We start from the raw sequence: 19,085 nt of genomic DNA on the forward strand, positions 1-19,085 counted from the left end.
AAAAAAGATTTCGGCAGAGGCTTCCTATTTAATTTTTTTGTTTTATGTGTTTTATAGTCCATATTTTGATTCACAATGCCATTAAAGTCTCCCATCATACAAATATCAGCATAGTCTAGTTCCAAAACTTTTTTGTGTAGTTTTTTGTAAAATGCATCTTGTTTTTCATTGGGGGCGTAGATTCCAATTAGGAGTGTCTTTTTAGTATCCATAATTTCCATCATCAAAATTCTTCCCTCTTCCTCTGCATAGACTACTTTTGCTGGGATGTTGCCTTTAATATAAAACACCACTCCTCTTTTCTTGCAGTTTGCCAATGATGAAAACATTTTCCCAAGCTTTGGTTGAGTTAATAAATGTTCATATTTCTTTTGGATATGTACTTCTTGCAGACAAATTATGTCAAGCTGTAATTTCTCTAATTTATGGAATACTTTCTTCCTTTTAATTGCTGAATTAACTCCATTAATGTTAATTGTAATCATTTTTCTTTCTTCCATGTTTATACTTTATATACAGGATTTATCGTTCTAGTAGATCTAGGTTCTCGTTTTTCTTTGCGGCTTCCATTCCCTGTCGCCCCTTCTTTCTCACTTCCATCTACTGCTCCTTCTATTTTTTCGGTCGCGGTTGCAGGTGGTTCCAGTATTTGTACCACTGAATCTTCTTTCCCAGCTTTCTCAGCCATTTCTCTAAAGTATTCTTCGTAGAAAGCTTCTGCCTTCTCAGTTGTATCTATCCTGTGTCTTTGTCCTTGCCAAGTACATAGTAAACCTTCCGGTATGAGCCATCTGTAGTTAACACCTTTTTTTATCAATACTTTAGTCAGAAATTGATATTCTCTTCTCCTCTCTCTCACCTGTCTCGGAATTTGTTTGAGTACTACAATCTCCTTACCTTTATATTCTAATTTTCTATCTCTCAATTTCTGTAAAATTTGTGATTTAATTGTTTTCTTAGTAAATCTTACATGCACTTCCCTTGGGAGAGCATTTCTCATTGCATATCTTGTGTATACTCTAAAACTCTCATCAATAATTTCTATTATTTTGTCCTGGGACATCCCCAGAACATCTATCAAAATATTTGAAATTATCTGAACTAAGTCCTCTCCTTTTTCTTCTTCTATGTTTTGAAATCTTAAGAAAAATTCAGACCTATCCATCTCCCATCTTAATATCCCACTACTCTCTCTTTCTACATCACTTAGTCTGATCTCTAGCTTCTCGGTTTTCTTCTCTCCTTCTTGAATTTTATTTTCAATTTTTTGAATTCTGTCTTCGTATTTCAGCATCCAGTTGTGCATACTTCCAACTTTTCCTTCCATATTATCAACTTTTTGCACTATGCCTTGATTTTGTTGTTCCATTACCTCCATTTTTTTTACAAGGGTGTCTAGCTTGGTATCTTTACTGTCAATTCCTGCTTGCATTTTCTGCATCATTTGAATAAGTGTTTCAAAATTTGCTTCCTTCTCTTTTTCATGCTGGGACATCGTCTGTGTTGTCCTCTGGCCTCCCACAGGTGAGGAGGCAGAGGTTGATGTAGAGCCAAAAGCAGCTGCTTTTCTACTCATAGCCAATTAGTATTAGAGGGTGGAGGGTTATAAGTATAGTGGATGAAGTACGTAAAGTACACAGAGGAGAGGAGGGAGAGATGAGAAAAGGGGGAAAGAAAGAAAAGAAAAGAGAGAAGGGAGAGAAAGGGAAAGGAAGAAAAAGGAACTTTTCCAACTGTTTTGTTCAAAATTTAAATTGGATCATCTGTTGATGTCCCAATTTCTTCAGAGAAGAAAGAAATGCAGTAAGAATACAAAAGAAGATTATATATATATATATATATATATATATATATATATATATATAGATATAGATATAGATATAGATATAGATATAGATATAGATATAGATATAGATATAGATATAGATATAGATATAGATATAGATATAGATATAGATATAGATATAGATATAGATATAGATATAGATATATATACTTAAAGTCACAACCCCTGGTATGCCCAAGTATGGGAGGAAGGTCACACTTCCACTCTCTGTCATTAGGCTTGTCACAAGAGACCATCCAGACAGAAACCCAATATTTTTTACTGTTGCCTTTTTGTTACATTTGCTATATTTATGCTGATAAATAAATAAAGGGAGACTAGTATAGATCTATTTCAAGCTATTTAGCTCTCATCAGCTAGCCATAGTGGAAGTGTGACCTTCCTCCCATACTTGGGCATACCAGGGGTTGTGACTTTAAGTATATACCTCCCACCCTGGCTGGCTGATAAGGAGTCGTTCTTTGTAGCTCAAATGGTTAACTCCCTGCCTGGGAGGCAATAGAGCACAGGTTCGATTCCCAACTTGGGTATGGCTAGCTGATGAGAGCTAAATAGCTTGAAATAATCTATACTAGTCTCCCTTTATTTATTTATCAGCATAAATATAGCATATATATATATATATATATATATATATATATATATATATATATATATATATATATATATATATATATATATATATATATATATATATATATATATATATATATATATATATATATATATATATATATATATATATTTAAAGTTGCCTTTGTTATATTTGTGTTTTTTATTTGTGCTGATAAATAAATAAAGGAAGACTAGTATAGATCTATTTCAAGCTATTTAGCTCTCATCAGCTATAAGGATATGGCTAGCTGATGAGAGCTAAATAGCTTGAAATAGATCTATACTAGTCTTCCTTTATTTATTTATCAGCACAAATAAAAAACATATATATATATATATATATATATATATATATATATATATATATATATATATATATATATATATATATATATATATATATATATATATATATGTAAAAACATATATATATATATATATATGTAAAAACAAATGTAAAATAAGAAAAAAAAGAGAGACACCCCCCCCCTCCAAAAAGGGAAGGAGAGGTGCTTCAGCTACAAGTGGGGGAAAAAAGAAGCAGAAAAAATGTAAATAGTCAAGGGGTCAAAAAGAATGATCCAAAGGTTAAAAGGAATAATCAAAACAGAAAAAAAAATGTAAAAGATCAAAGTCAATGGGGATGATCAAAAAAGAAAAAATCAGTGTCGATGTCTCCACAGCAGATGGTGTGAAAATGGTGTTGAGAGATGAAAGAATGCCAACAAGCTAAAACAAATGATTTTTTTCGGACTCTTCCCCCCCCCCCTAAGATAAAAGTCTTTCCAAGGTCACTCTCAGCTCTGCTGTTTTGTCTAGCAAGATTCCAGCTGCGTAAATACGTAAATCAAATGCATTACAGGGGGGATTTTGATAACAAAGTTCAAGTCCACAAGATGGCAGTGTTAGCTTGTAATTTGTAGTTTATAGCTTGCTTTAGCCTGTTCCGTGGCGTTTGTTAATTACTAATTGTTAAAATACATCAAAAAGGCTAAAAGGTAACAAAAAACAAACAAAAAAAAACCAGATCTTCAAGGCACTTTAAGTTTAAAATTCAGTGTCCCCATTAGATTCAAAGTTAAAAATATCAACAACAAAAAGGAGGAACACAAGAGGCCGATTTAAATTACAAGAAAGTCCAGCCCGGCTTCCAAAGATTAAAAAAAAGGAACAGAAAAATAAACTTCCAAATGGCAACATTTATCCCCGCCGCTTTTCTCACTAGTCAGCCTTATTTTAAACTAAGTTTCCAAATTTAGAATGTTCTCTTTCCAACAAGAAAAAAAGATTTAAAACTCACACCAAACGACATGCTTATATCCACTCTCTCTCTGGGCTTTTGCAGTTGTAGTCAGCATCAGCTGATCCGGAAATCACGGGATTAGGAGGGCTTTCCTTAGGTTCCCAGAGATTTTGCGAACATCTCTGGGACCACTGGAGTTCCCACCATGTCACTGTCTCTTCGGGACAGCTTAGATTCGAAACGAATCGTCCAAAATAACCCGGTGTAGATGGTCTCTCAGGAGCTGCCTGAAAGTCCATCTTCTCACTGCTAAGCCCCGCCTTCTTTCCCCAGGTTAAGAATGTTGATTCATGTTTTCAGCTGTCATTCAGTGATAGTATTCAGTCAGTTCTGACCGTTTCTGGCGAACTGGTAGTGGGAATTTTGAGTAATTTGGAGAACCGGCAAATACCACCTCTGACTGGCTCTGCCCCCATCTATTTGCTGCTTCCCAAGTCCCAACTGATTGGCTGGGTCTTTTTCTGTTGCCCTGCACAGGAAAATAGAGCTAGAAAGCAGGTTAGTGGGGTGGGGTGGAAATGGACATTTTACAGTATCCTTGCCCTGGAGTGGGTTGGAAATGGAGACTTTACAGTATCCTTCCCCTGGAGTGGGGTGGAAATGGAGATTTTACAGTATCCTTGGAGTGGGGTGGAAATGGAGACTTTACAGTATCCTTGCCCTGGAGTGGGGTGGAAATGGAGATTTTACAGTATCCTTGGAGTGGGGTGGAAATGGATATTTTTACAGTATCCTTGCCCTGGAGTGGGGTGGAAATGGAGATTTTTACAGTATCCTTGCCCTGGAGTGGGGTGGAAATGGAGATTTTACAGTATCCGTGCTCTGGAGTGGGGTGGAAATGGAGATTTTATCCTTCCCCTGCCACACCCAACAAGCTACGCCCAATAAGCCATGCCAGGCCCACAGAACCAGTAGTAAAAATAATTGAATCTAACCACTGCTGTGATTGTACTTTTGTTGTTATTGTTGTTGTTTAGAAGTTTGAAAAACTGAACAATACAAAATTCATTACCATATTCTTACTTTTCTGAATGAATCTCTATGAACCAGTTCTAGACATATTCCAATTCATTATGATATCATTGTGCCATGTTAGTGGAAGATTAATCTACAGTGAGTGGAGTTTAGTCTATCACTTTTCCACTTTGAAGATTTTAAAACTGGAATAATGCATAATTAAAAAAAAACTCACAGTGATAACGTAACAGAGGTGTTCATGAAAAAAATAATTGTATCTCTTTGCCAAATTATGATATAAGTGTGGTACCGTTGATTGCTCTTCAGAGGCTATTTCCCTTTCTCTGGGACAACATTTTGCATCCATTTCATTCTTCTGTGGCATTGGCTGTTGGAGAGAGCAATTTTTTAGCTTTGGGCCATTTAAAATATCTGATGGTACTAATCAGGTCTTACATATCAAAATTACCAATCAATATAATATAATAATATGAGGAAAGGAGTATGAAGAACATAATATCAGCGTTCCAAATATCATGCAGAATTAAATCAGAGACCAAGGCAAAACTATCCTTAAAGTTCCAATTTAATAAGACAGACATGTTGGCATCGTGCTATGGAATCCCAATACTGGAAATGACCTCAGAATTCCACCCAGTTAAAAGTTCATGATCTTGTCCCCACACCCACAATCCATCACATGGTCCAATCTTCTTCCTCCACATTGGCATCCACACCCATCTGCTTCCGGTCAGGTGTCAAAGTACGGAGACAAAGGATGACCTTGGCTTCTAGCAAAGAATGAAAACAATACATTCTACAATCCTACTCTTTCTATTCCCCCCTCCCATAGACTATACTAATGAAACAGCATAATGAAATAAGAGGAAGTGTGGCAGGCCAAAATTCTAAAAGGAATATAACTGCAGGCCTGACACATTACATGCCAATATTTTTTAAAGAAAATCTGACTTCCTCCAGCACCATTGTAAAGCTAGTTAAAATTCCTTGCTCCTGTAATTAAATATGTATTAATCAAACATATAATAATGGTGGGAATTTTGGAAACCATTTCACATAAGTTGTATGAGACTATCTCTGGGAAAAGCCTACTATGTTTTTGTTCTCTGTACCTTTTCTTCAAAGTGGTGAGGGTCTAGTAATGGACTTCCCTAAGAGAACAGGCTGTTAGAAAACACATCTAGACAACCAGTGTATTGTGTTTTTCCTTAGTTCACAAGGTGTAACAAAAGTTTAAGTCAAACAACAGTTGCATAAGTTAGTCTGTCCTACCAGCCAAGTTCTTTTCTGATTGAATAACAAGACTGACAAGTGATCAGGGCAAGCTAATGTGTACTGATCAATAACCTGGAAAACCTAGAAAAATAGTAGATTTTCAAGTATTCAAAAATAAACGGTGATTATCAGAAGCCAGTAGGGATTTGTTAAAAATAGGTCAAAGAAATCTTATTGCATTCTTTGACAATATGACTCAATAAGTGGAGCAAGTGAATGCTATGGATATATTTTAGTTAGACTTCATTTAGGCTTTAGATAAAGAAGACCATAGCTTCAGTAGATCTTCTTCAAACTGGAATAATATGGGATGGATAGTCCAACTACCAGATGGAATCACAATTGGTTGATAATTCACATCACTTGTGATGAGGGAATAGAAGAGATGCTCCTACCATTTTTGAATGACTCAAAGCAGCCTTAAGTAGGCTGGGAATAAGGAACAGGGCCAAAGTTTGCCAGAATTGTTTGTGTTGAGAGATGGGAAACAACATACTTCATGCCTTATGAAGAATTAGAGTTATTCCCAAATTAGGGAGAGCACACCACTAAATGCCAATTGCAGGTAAATGCATTGAGAGGAATATGTTTCTGTCTGCTGCTTATAAGAATCTCAGAAGCATCTATGTATGTGACAAACAATATGAAAGACTATAAGGCAGACCCAGGCAAAAGCATTGTTGTTTTATTCTTGTTTTTTTAAGGTGTCAGTTGTCCCTTGTTTGGTACCTGTTAGACTCATTGGCCCTCTGATTTTAAAGCATTCTTTTAATTAAAAGAGTGGTTGAATATTTTATACACCATTCTCAATTATAATCTTTTATATGGTGCCATATATAATTATTTCCAAAACCACAAAAATTGCAGAAGTAGTCTTAGAAAATGTCATGTCATGAAAGCTCAGTGCTTTGTTTGCAAATGACTGTTCTCTGTTTCCCAGAAAAGTAAAAGAAAGGTGAGAAGATAGAGATTGTCTTGACAGGCTAGGGGAGTATGGTATAGGATATAGGATCTAATATAGGATTTCTTGGTTATTGATCATGTCTGCCAGGACATCCATTTTGTCAGAGTACCTGCAGCATACTCTCAAAATGTCAGAAATGCTCAGAGATCCCTAAATACTGAGAACCTGTTGTAGACTGTGAACAAGAAAGTCATCATTTTCTGGATGAAGATTTAACAGCAGCTACTGAACACACTCCTATCAATAAGGGAAACGTCCGCCCTCTTTCCTAGAAAAATAATCTGCCCTACTTTATTTCACGGAAGGCTTTGATCAATGAGGATTATCTTTAAACTGTAAACTGCCTTTTATTGTACTCTAATGCACTAATGGTACTGTATCATCTTGTCTTGTCCCCAGGCACTATTGGAAGCTAGATATAAATTAGATGTGAAACTTGGTTTGGTTTGGTTTGTTTATTGGATTTATATGCTGCCCTTCTCCCAAAGACTCAGGGCAGTGAACAACATTAAAAAAAACACATATTACAAAAGTTAAAAAAAATTAAATAGAATATCCCAAACAAACCCAATTAGGATTAACAATAACATTTTTTTAGAAAAATCGATTAAAATTAACAATGATCAATAATTTATTTTCTTTTGTTTAGGCCAGGCCAGCTTGCTGGAAAAGCCAACTTTTTAGGGCACGTTGGAAGGACCGGAGGTCGGGGATTATATGAAGCTCCAGGGGCAGCTCATTCCAGAAGGAAGGCGCTCCCACAGAGAAGGCTCTCCCCCTGGGGGTCGCTAGCTGACACTGTTTGGCTGACGGCACCCTGAGGAGGCCAACTCTGGGGGATCGCACTGGACGGTGGGAGGCTACCGATGGCAGTAGGTGGTCTCTCAGGTATCCTGGGCCTAAGCCATGGAGCACTTTAAAGGTCATAATTAGTTCCTTGAATCGCACCCGGAAGACAACTGGCAACCAGTGCAGGCCGCCTAAAAGGAGTGTAACATGGGAGCACCTAGATGCCCCCATGATAACCCACGCAGACACATTCTGGACCAGTTGAAGCCTCGGGTGCTCTTGAAGGGCAGCCCCATGTAGAGAGCATTAAGTAGTCCAGGCGAGAAAGGATGAGGGCATGAGTGACTGTGCACAGAGCATCTCGATCCAGGAAGGGGCCAGAGGTGGGTTCCTACCAGTTTGCACCTATTTGGTAGAACCGGTTCGTCAAATCTACCGAACCAGTTAGAAGAGGTTCCACCAGTGAACCCAGAAAGCAGGCCACACCTACAGAAGAGGTTCCAAAATTTTTGGAAACCCACCACTGACTATCATGCTCATATTTATAAAACTCAGTGCCTCTGTGAAAGGTAAGGGTGACTACTGCGTTTGTGGTGCAATCAGAACATTGCGTGTGTTGAAGTTGTTTTAACGCAAACCAAAGATGCCTTTTAAAAAACAAGTTTACATCATATTCTTATGCATGCCAGTGCTGTGTGTGAGGTAATTTAAGGTGGTTCTGACAAGTGTTATCGGCATCTTCATATCCGGTCACATGGGCGGAAAGCCACTCCCATCCGGTCACATAGGTGGCAAGCCACTCCCACAAAGGAGGCCACACCCACAGAGTAGGTTCGAACAATTTTTGAAACCCACCACTGGAAGGGGCGCAACTGACGTACCAGGCGAACCTGGTAAAAGGCCCCCCTTGTCATGGCCGTCAGGTGTTCTTCTAAACTAAGCTGCATATCCAGGAGGACGCCCAGATTGCGGGCCCTCTCTGAGGGGGCTAAAATTTCTCCCCCTATCATCAAAGATGGAACAAGATACACAAATCGGGATGACGGAAACCACAGCCACTCAGTCTTGGAGGGATTGAAATCAGCCTCCAGGCATCGGGACATCACATCAAGGGCATTGTTTGGGAGCGTTGGGGTAGAGATGAAAAGTTGGGTATCATCAGCATATTGATGATACCGTACCCCAAAACCACGGATGATCTCATCCAGTGGTTTCATATATATGTTGAACAGGAGGGGTGAGAGAACTGACCCCTGGGGCACCCCACAAGTGATGTGCCTCGGGGTCAATCCCTGCTCTCCAGTAACACAAACTGTGACCGATCCGACAGGTAGGAGGAGAACCACTGTAAAACGGTGCCCCCCACTCCCAACCCACCGAGTCGTCACAGTAGGAAACCATGGTCAATGGTATCGAAAGCCGCTGAGAGGTCTAATAGGACCAGGACAGAGGAGCAGCCCCTGTCCCGGGCCCGCCAGAGATCATCGACCAATGTGACCAATGCTGTCTCTGTGCTGTATCCGGGCCTGAAACCCGACTGAAATGGATCCAGGTAGACAGCTTCATCCAGGAACTGGGGAAGCTGACGTGCTACCGCACTCTCAACAACCTTTGCTACAAAGCGAAGGTTGGAGACTGGACGATAGTTGGCTAAAGAAGCTGGGTCCAGGGAAGGCTTCTTAAGGAGGGGCCTCACCACCGCCTCCTTCAAGGCGATGGGAAAGAACCCCTCTCTCAATGAAGTGTTGGTAATCGCCTGGAACCAGCCTCGTGTCACCTCCCCGGAAGCCGAGACTAACCAAGAGGGACACAGGTCCACCACACAAGTGGCAGCACTGAGTCTCCCCATAATCCTGTCCATGCCCTCGGGGGGGTCACAGGGTCAAACTCATCCCAGATGGTCTCCACAAGATTCATCCCCGTCGACTCGCCTGAACCTACCCAGTCAGAGTCCAAGCCTGTCCGGATCGGAGTGATTTTATCCTGCAGATACTGAACAAATTCTTCAGCCCTACCCTGCAAGGGTTTTTCCCAGTTCCTTGGTTAAGTAAGGAGCGGGTCACCCTAAACAGGGTGGCTAGGCAGTTATCTGCGGACGCGATAAGAGCGGAAAAATGTTGCCGTTTTGCCGCTTTTATCACCACTAAGTAGGATTTAATATGAATTCTTACTACTGTTCGATCAGATTCGGACCGGCTGGCCCTCCAACCACTCTCTAGGTGTCTTTTCCGGTGTTTCATCTCCCGGAGCTCCTCGGTAAACCAGGGAGCTACCCGGGATCGACACCGGGTCAGAGGCCGCAAGGGCACAACACGATCCAAAGCCCCAGTGGCCGCCCTATCCCAGGCTTCCACTAGGGCTTCGGTTGAGTTGTGAGCAAGGGATTCAGGAAAAGTCCCAAGCTCCATCAGGAACCTTTCAGGGTCCATCAGGAGCCTGGGGCGGAACCATCTAGTCGGTTCCTCTTCCCTGCAGTGAGGGGTAGCAGTATGGAAGTCAAGCCTGATGAAGAAATGATCCGACCATGACAAGGGTTGGATAGAAATATCCCCTAAATCTAGATCATTCATCCACTGCTCAGAGACAAAAATCAGGTCAAGCGTGTGTCCCCCATTATGGGTGGGGTCTTGAATTAACTAAGTCAGGTCCATAGCCGTCATGGAAACCATGAACTCCCGAGCTGACTCGGATGTTTTGCCAATGGAAGGCAGATTGAAATTCCCCAGGATCATAAGCCTGGGGAAATCAACCGCCAATCCAGCTAACACATCCAGCAGCTCTGGCAGGGCCGATGAAATGTAGCAGGGAGACAGGTACATAACAAAAAGGCCCACCTGAATTCCAAGGCCCCATTTCACAAAAAGGGACTCACACCCGCCTATCTGAGGCACAGTGACCTCTTGAGGTCCGAGACTTTCCCTAATAACCACCACCACCACCCCGCCCCTGTTCTGGGTTCTCGGCTGGTGAAATGCCCGGAAGCCTGGTGGGCATAATTCACTAAGAGGAACGCTCCCCTCATGGCCCAACCAGGTCTCCATAATGCACGCCAGGTCCGCTCTACCCTCTTGTATGAGGTCGTATATGAGGGGAGCCTTATGTACCACGGACCCGAGCACGCAGGAGTGTGAGAAGAGTGATGAGGGTCGGAACGCGCAATCGCTCTTAAACAGCAAACCCGCGTCCCCCAAACATAATTTGGCCCTCGGCCCCGACCATATCTGCCTCTCCCACAAACAGTAGAGATGGTGAATCCCCCACTGGAATGGCTTATGTCTCCCCCAGAATCCCAACCCTTCCCAGCACTCCCGACCTGCGCCCATTAGTTAGCTCTGACCTGTGCCCTGGCAGACTCCCCCCCAAGCCTGTCTGAGCCATCCGTATCAACCCCCCACCCCCCTTAAAATTTGATTTAAAAACCCCTGTAAAAAACCCCTAAGAAGTCTCTTCATCGCATGCCACCTCTCGGGATCCCAAGATCCATCATTAAGGAAGCGTCTTGATAGACAAGAAGGCCATCCCCAGGAAAGAGGGAGTTCCCGAAGGGAATAAAGTTCTGTCGCAGTATAACATAGAGGAGAGTGTGGCATCAACCAAATGGGATGACATCACGGGGAGATGGAACAAGGAGACGACATATCCATGGGGGGGGGAGCCGACAGTGTTCAAGGGGTGTAGCGGGAAGCTACTGCTGATCACACCCACGCTGGCTTCAGAGACCACAGGCTGGGCGTCCCGATGACCACACCCATGCCGGCTGCAGAGACCCCAGGCCGGGTGTCCCACCGTCGCCACTGACCACACCCACGCCGGCAGCCGCCGATGCTCTTCATTCTCCTCTCACCGCCAGCTGCCCCGTTTCACTCACGATGTTCTGGCTACGAAGCAGTAAATCGCAGCTCAAGGTGTATCCCCGAGGTCCCAGGAAGTTCTCATAGCTAGACCTGGAACCAACGATGGGATAGGGTACCCCCTGCAAGCCCCAAGAAGGACAATCATCTCCCCGAAGCTAGCTATTTATTTTTATTTATTTATTTATTTATTTATCTATCTATCATCTATCTATCTATCTATTTATCTATCATCTATCTATCTATCTATCTATCTATCATCTATCTATCTATCTATCTATCTATCATCTATCTATCTATCTATCTATCTATCTATCTATCTATCTATCTATCTATTTATTTATTTATTTATAGGGTTTGTATGCCACCCACTCTCGAGAGACTCAGGGCGGCTTACAGATAAAAAGGAAGGGGGGAACATACAAAAACTAAAAAAACATTAAAATTCCACGACATTCATAACTTAGGATGGGGCTGGAAAAATCAACAGCCCCAGGCCTGCTGGAACAGCCAGGTCTTGGTTGCTTTGTGGAAGGCCGGAAGGGTAGTAAGGGTCTGGATCTCCACGGGAAGATCGTTCCATAGGGCCAGAGCAGCTACAGAGAAGGTCGCCAGCCGACATTGACCGGCAGATGGAATCCGGAGGAGGCCCAGTCTGTGGGATCTTATGGGTCTCTGGGAGGTAAATGGCAGGAGGCGGTCTCTCAGGTAGCCAGGTCCTATACCATGTAGGGCTTTAAAAGTAACGACTAGCACCTTGAAGTGTGTTCGGAGACCAATGGGAAGCCAGTGCAGCTCGCGGAAGATAGGCGTAACGTGGGTGTACCTAGGTACGCCCACTATCACTCGCGCGGCTGCATTCTGGACTAACTGAAGTCTTTGAACACTCTTCAAGGGCAGCCCCATGTAGAGCGCGTTACAGTAATCCAGTCTTGAGGTGACGAGGGCATGAGTGACCATCCGAAGGGCCTCCTGGTCCAAATAGGGTCGCAACTGGTGCACCAGGCGAACCTGGGCAAAGGCCCCCCTGGTCACAGCTGACAAGTGATGTTCTAGCATCAGCTGCGGATCCAGGAGGACTCCCAAATTGTGAGCCCTCTCTGAGGGGCATATAGTTTCACCCCCAGGCTAAGAAATGGGATAGCTGGACCATCCTTGGGAGGGAGCATCAACAGCCACTCAGTCTTGTCGGGATTGAGTGCAAGCTTGTTCATTCCCATCCAGACCCTGACAGCCTCCAGGCACTGGGACATCACTTCTACTGCTTTGCTGAGTTGGCACAGGGTGGACAGATACAGTTGTGTATCATCCGCATATTTGAGGTTCGAGGTTCATTTTATTTATATGCTGCCCTATTCCCAGCGGGACTCAGGGCGGTGCACAAACCCAAGGAGGGGAAGGGAAACACAAAAACTACAACAAAAAGTACAGGGCATTTAAAACAACCAACAGCCACACGATTCGAGAGGGGAAGGGAACCCAGGCCTGCCGACACAGCGAGGTTTTAACGGCTTTTCGGAAGGCCTGGAGAGAGATGAGGGTCTGAATCTCTGTGGGGAGCTCGTTCCAAAGGGCCGGAGCCGCCACAGAGAAGGCCCTCCCCCGGGTAGTGGCCAGATGACATTGGCTAGTAGATGGAACCCGGAGGAGGCCTAATCTGTGTGATCTAATGGGTCTTTGGGAGGTAATTGGCAGCAGGTGGTCTCTCAAGTACCCAGGTCCAATACCATGAAGGGCTTTATAAGTGACGACTAGCACCTTGAAGCGTATCCGGAGACCAATCGATAACCAGTGCAGCTCGCGGAGGATAGGTGTAACGTGGGTGTACCGAGGTGCACCCACAATCGCTCGCGCGGCTGCATTCTGGATGAGCTGAAGTCTCCGAATGCTCTTCAAGGGCTGCCCCATGTAGAGCGCATTGCAGTAGTCCAGTCTTGAGGTCACGAGGGCATGAGTGACTATTGCGAGTGCTTCCCGGTTCAGGTAGGGACGCAATTGGTGCACCAGGCGAACCTGGGCAAATGCCCCCCTGGTCACAGCCAACAAATGATGTTCTAAGGTCAGATGTGGGTCCAAGAGGACTCCCAAATTGCGAACCCTGTTTGAGGGGCATAAAATTTCACCCCCCAGCCTGAGTGATGGAGTACTAGCCAAATTTTTGGGAGGGAAACACAACAGCCACTCGGTCTTGTCTGGATTGAGCGCAAGCTTGTTAACCCCCATCCAGACCCTGACAGCACATCACATCAACCGCTCCACTGAGTTGGCACGGGGTGGACAGATACAACTGGGTATCGTCCGCGTACTGATGGTATTTTATCCCGTGCCACCGAATGATCTCACCCAACAGCTTCATGTAGATGTTAAACAGGAGGGGGGACAGAACCGAAACCTGTGGGACCCCATATTTCAGGGGCCTAGGGGTCAACCTCTGCCCCCCGACCAACACTGACTGCGACCGCTGTCTTCAATGGCGGAAACTAGCCCTCCCAAAGAGAGGCATTCACCATCGCCTGGATCCAGCCCCGCGTCACCTCCTTGCTGTTCGCAACCAGCCAGGAGGGGCACGGGTCCAGTGCACACGTGGCGGCACTCACCACTCCCATGGCCTTGTCCATGGTGGTGGTATTTAATCCCGTGCCGATGTATGAGCTCACCCAGCGGCTTCATGTAGATGTTAAATAGGAGGGGGGACAGGACCGAACCCTGCGGCACCCCATAATTGAGGGGCCTAGGAGTCGATCTCTGCCCTCCAACCAACACCGACTGCGACCTGTCCGAGAGGCAGGAGGAGAACCACCATAGAACGGTGCCTCCCACTCCCACCTCTCGCAACCGTCGCAGAAGGATACCATGGTCGATGGTATCAAAGGCCGCTGAGAGGTCAAGAAGCACGAGGATAGAGGAGCAACCCCTATCCCTGGCTCGCCAGAGATCACTGATCAGCATGACCAAAGCAGTTTCTGTGCTGTAACCAGGCCTGAAACCAGACTGAAAGGAATCCAGATAATCAGTTTCATCCAAGGTCCATCGGAGTTGAAAGGCCACCACCTTCTCAACAACCTTCCCTACAAAGGGGAGGTTGGAGACTGGACGATAGTTGTTCAAAATGGCTGGGTCCAGAGAAGGTTTCTTCAGGAGGGGTCTCACCACCGCATCCTTTAGGAGGTGCGGGAAGGATCCCTCCCAGAGAGAGGTGTTAACTATTGTCTGGAGCCAGCCACGTGTCACCTCCCTACTGGTCGAGACCAGCCAGGAGGGGAATGGGTCCAGTATGCAGGTGGAGGCACTCACTGCTCCCATGGCCTTGTCCACTTCCTCAGGAGTGACAAGTTGAAACTCGCTCCATAAAATCCGCTCAAGACCTTCCCCCAATACCTCGGCTGGTACCATGCAATTGGAGCCCAGATCCTTCCGAATCCAAGCGACTTTATCCGTCAGAAACTGGACAAATTCCTCAGCTCTACCTTGTAAAGGGTCATCCGCATCCCTCCCTTTCAAGAGGGAGTGGGCTATTCTAAACAAGGCGGCTGGGTGCAATTCTGTGGATGCAATAAGAGCGGAAAAATGCAAACATTTTGCCACCCATATTGCCACGAGATAGCTCCTGATGTAGGCTCTCATCAGTGCTTGGTCAGATTCAGAGTTACTAGCCCTCCAACGGCACTCTAGGCTTCTCTTTTGGCACTTCATCTCCCGGAGTTCCTTGGTGAATCAAGGAGCTCTCCTGGATCCACTACCTCGGAGAGGCCATAAAGGAGCAATCCGGTTTAGAGCCCCCGCCGCCACTGTATTCCTAGCAGCGACTAAGGACTCCACCGGACTGTGGACGAGAGCGTCAGGTATTTCTCCAAGCGCCGTCTGAAATCCCATAGGATCCATCAGGTGCCTGGGGCGAAAACCACCTAATCGGTTTCCCCTCCCTACAGTGGGGGATTGGTTTCCCAAAGTCAAGCCTCAGTAGGAAGTGATCAGACCATGACAAGGGCAAGATCTTAATGCCCTTCAAATCTAGATCACGTCTCCACTGCTCCGAGAGAAATACGAGGTCAAGTGTGTGACCTGCTGAGTGAGTCGGACCCTGGATTACTTGGGTCAAGTCCCTGGCTGTCATGGAAGCCATGAACTCATGCGCCCCATCAGAGTGTTCACCGAGCGAAGGCAGGTTGAAATCCCCCAGCACCATAAGCTTGGGGAACTCTACCGCCAGCTCGGCTACTGACTCGAGGAGCGAGGGAGAGCTGTTGTAACGCTGTTGGGAGGTAACAACAAGCCCACTTGACCCTCAAGGTCCAACTTCACCAACAGGGACTCACACCCGACAAGCTCCGGAGCAGGGATCCTACGAGGAACTAATGACCCTCGGATGATGACAGCCACTCCCCCACCCCTTTCTCTGGGGTCACGGCTGATGGAGCACCTGAAATCCTTCTGGGCACATTTCAGTGAGGGGGACTCCTTCCTCCGGGCCCAGCCAGGTTTCAGTAATACATGCCAGGTCTGCCCCATCATCTAATATTAGGTCCCGGATGAGGGGAGCTTTGTGAACCACAGACCTGGCATTTAGCAACAACAGCCTGAGACCAGGGCCCTGACAACTCTCGCCATCTGGTCCTGGAGTGTAGCTAACAGGGCCAGAAGGAGGGATCTCTGTGACGTAGCGGACCCTCCTTCCCCGGTAATACTATCCCTGAAGCTCCCATCATAGCTGCCCCTCCCAGTCATGACCGTAATGCTCCAGTCCTCCCCCGCACCCATTTCCCCCCCATAGCCTCTGCTCTCTCCAGCAGGTCATTTTTATCAATCATTCTAGGGCGAGAGGTAGGCCTGGGCCCCCTGCCGCTTCTGCAACAGCACTCAGTGGAGGAGGCACCAGGCTGCACTCCCAGTCCTCTCATACATACAGTCAACCACTCAAACAATCCCCACTATAGACAGTTAAAAATACAAAGATGCAGTAATTAATTAAAATTAAGGGGCACAAGCATCCACAGTCATACCATACACACCACATCCATAAAAATTGCGCAAGGCAAGTCCGGTCAAGGAATTTGTACAGATATGGGGGGTGAGGATCCAGAGTCAAAGATGGATGGGATAGTTGTAGATGTAGATATAGATGGGGGGGGGGGGCATAAGTGCCAGATTAGAACAGGAGGCAGTCCAAAGCCTCACCCCCCCCCCCGTTTCTCACCATTAGTCCGAAGGGGCACAGTCCCAAGGGGGCGTAGATGAAACAGGGCAACATTAAGAACGATGGTAGGAGGAGTAGGAGGGGAGTGGGGGGAAAGAGTCCAAAAGTCCAACGTTCGGAAATTCAGAAATGACTGGAGTGGTAGCTGGCCCGGCCTGGGGTGCGGTCGTAAAAGGTCTTCTTGTGGGGCAACAGATGATGGATAATGAGTAACAAAAGAGAGGGAGGGGGAGGGGGGAAATCTGGGGGGGGGGCTGGGAAGGCTGTTGCAGCAGCAGCAGCACAGGCCGACCACCCAGTCATGGTAGACATGGTCCTGTTAATAATCCACACACCACTCCTCCTCAAAGCCCCAATACAATACGTTAACTCAAACCAAGTCTGTGGTCCAGCGTGGAGATCGAGATTTGCACGCCGTCCTGGTCGCACACCGCCTTAGCGCCGTCGCCGCCACTGCTCTCAATCTCACAGTAATGCCATCACCACCATCACAGGCCAGTATGGAGTTTCTGGAGCTTTCATTGCGCGGGGCCGCCCAAGTGACCCCCTACCGCACAAACGCTCCCCTAGGTCTGCTTGATGGGTGGTCTTATGGAGGGAACTCCTCCCTTCAAAAACTAGGAGCCAGGGTCTTGCCGTCCCAGCGCCGTTGTTGCCGCCAGGGCTAAATTTAAAAACGCCGAACCCAGAGCAAATTCAGAGCGCCGCCGCCATTTTCCGCAAGCCAGCATGGGGGATGGAAAGGTTTCCAGAGCGTTCAAAGTGTCCAGGGGCTGCTTGAGCGACCCCCCCTTTCAGCGCTCCCCCACTCCTCCCTTCAAAGTCTAGCAGCCAAGAGTTTAGAGGCTTGCTGTCCTAACGCCGCCACTGCCACCGCCGCCAAGTTCAAAAAGCCGATCTTAAGCGCCGTCGTCTTTGCCACAAGCCAGCATAAAGGTGAAAAGGTTCGGAGCGTTCAAGGCGTCTAGGGGCCGTTTGAGCGACCCCCCTCCAACCAGAACGCTCCCCTGGACTGCCTAATGGATAACCTCAGCGTGGGACTTCTCCCTTCGAAGTTCTAGGGGCTCCGTCCCTCTCAGTTCTATTCTTCTCTCCTCACAAAGCTTAAGCGTTTCGCTCGAGCAGCTATCTTCCATTCCTTGCACAGCTCTCCTCAAACGCGACAGGACACCATCTTGGGCATGCACACAGAAACTTCTGCGGCAATATTAAGAAGCAGAGAATAAAAACAAAAACCCAAACAGAAGACTGTTGAGCCCAGCCCTCTATTGTATCATAGGTTGCCAAAAGAATTCTCTCACCTTCTCTGTTTTAAAGCAACAGAGATTATGAATACTTCTCATATGATGGTATGAAAAATATGGTCTATTTGCTAGTCCAACACTATCCCTAAAAAATTTCAGCATTTACAAACTGAAAGAGAGTAAGTAGAAATAATCCATATACTACTAAAACTCTTGTGCTTGATTGCTTGTACCTTTCAGTTTGGTGAAATTGGAAGACATAGGACAACAATTATTGAATCAGAATAACTCAAATGGGTGAATTTACAGATTGCCAGGGCCCATGATTCCTGTGTGAATGAAATTTGGGAAAGTTGTGATCACTTCAGCACCACTATGCCACTGCTGTTCAGTGCCACTGTGTACTGCTCTGATCAGCCATGGTCATGTGATCCTCATTTCCAAAGTTCCTTGACAGCTTCCCACAAGTCAATGGAGAAGTCTGAAAGAATTGATACGATTGCTAACACTTCTTGCCACGTTTCCATTAGCATGCTTTTTACCTGCCTATGATCATTCTGTTTCTGTTAGGGTAAGGGAATATCCCTGAAATGATGACCCAACAGGTCATATGTTTTTTTGTATCAAATAAATTTATATTGCACATATGCTTTTAGGGTTAGGGTTAGGGTTGTTTGCTTTGGGTTACATTATGTTATTGTATAATTTGATATTGGTTGAATAGCTTCTTGTACATAATCTAGTAAAGTGATTGGAGAGGAAAGAATAATTTCACAGTTGAATGTTTAACAAATTATGCCAATTATATTTTCAAATTCAGTATAATATTAAGACAATTCTATCTCACATGGATATTAATGTAGTATGAAAAGTAATTTGAATTAGACAAATATTATTTTTCTGATTTTTTGAGTGGTTTGGTCTTAATAGCACTTAATAGCACTCAATAGCTATAATATTCTATACAACTAAGAATACTTAATATTATTATCTTTCATTTTTATGTTTTTTACTTCCTTTTAGATA

The sequence above is a fragment of the Thamnophis sirtalis genome, unplaced genomic scaffold (genome assembly GCF_051295495.1).
Source record: "Thamnophis sirtalis isolate CommonGarterSnake01/CBP01778 unplaced genomic scaffold, rThaSir2_p1.2 scaffold_2, whole genome shotgun sequence".
Classification (NCBI taxonomy): Eukaryota; Metazoa; Chordata; class Lepidosauria; order Squamata; family Natricidae; genus Thamnophis; species Thamnophis sirtalis.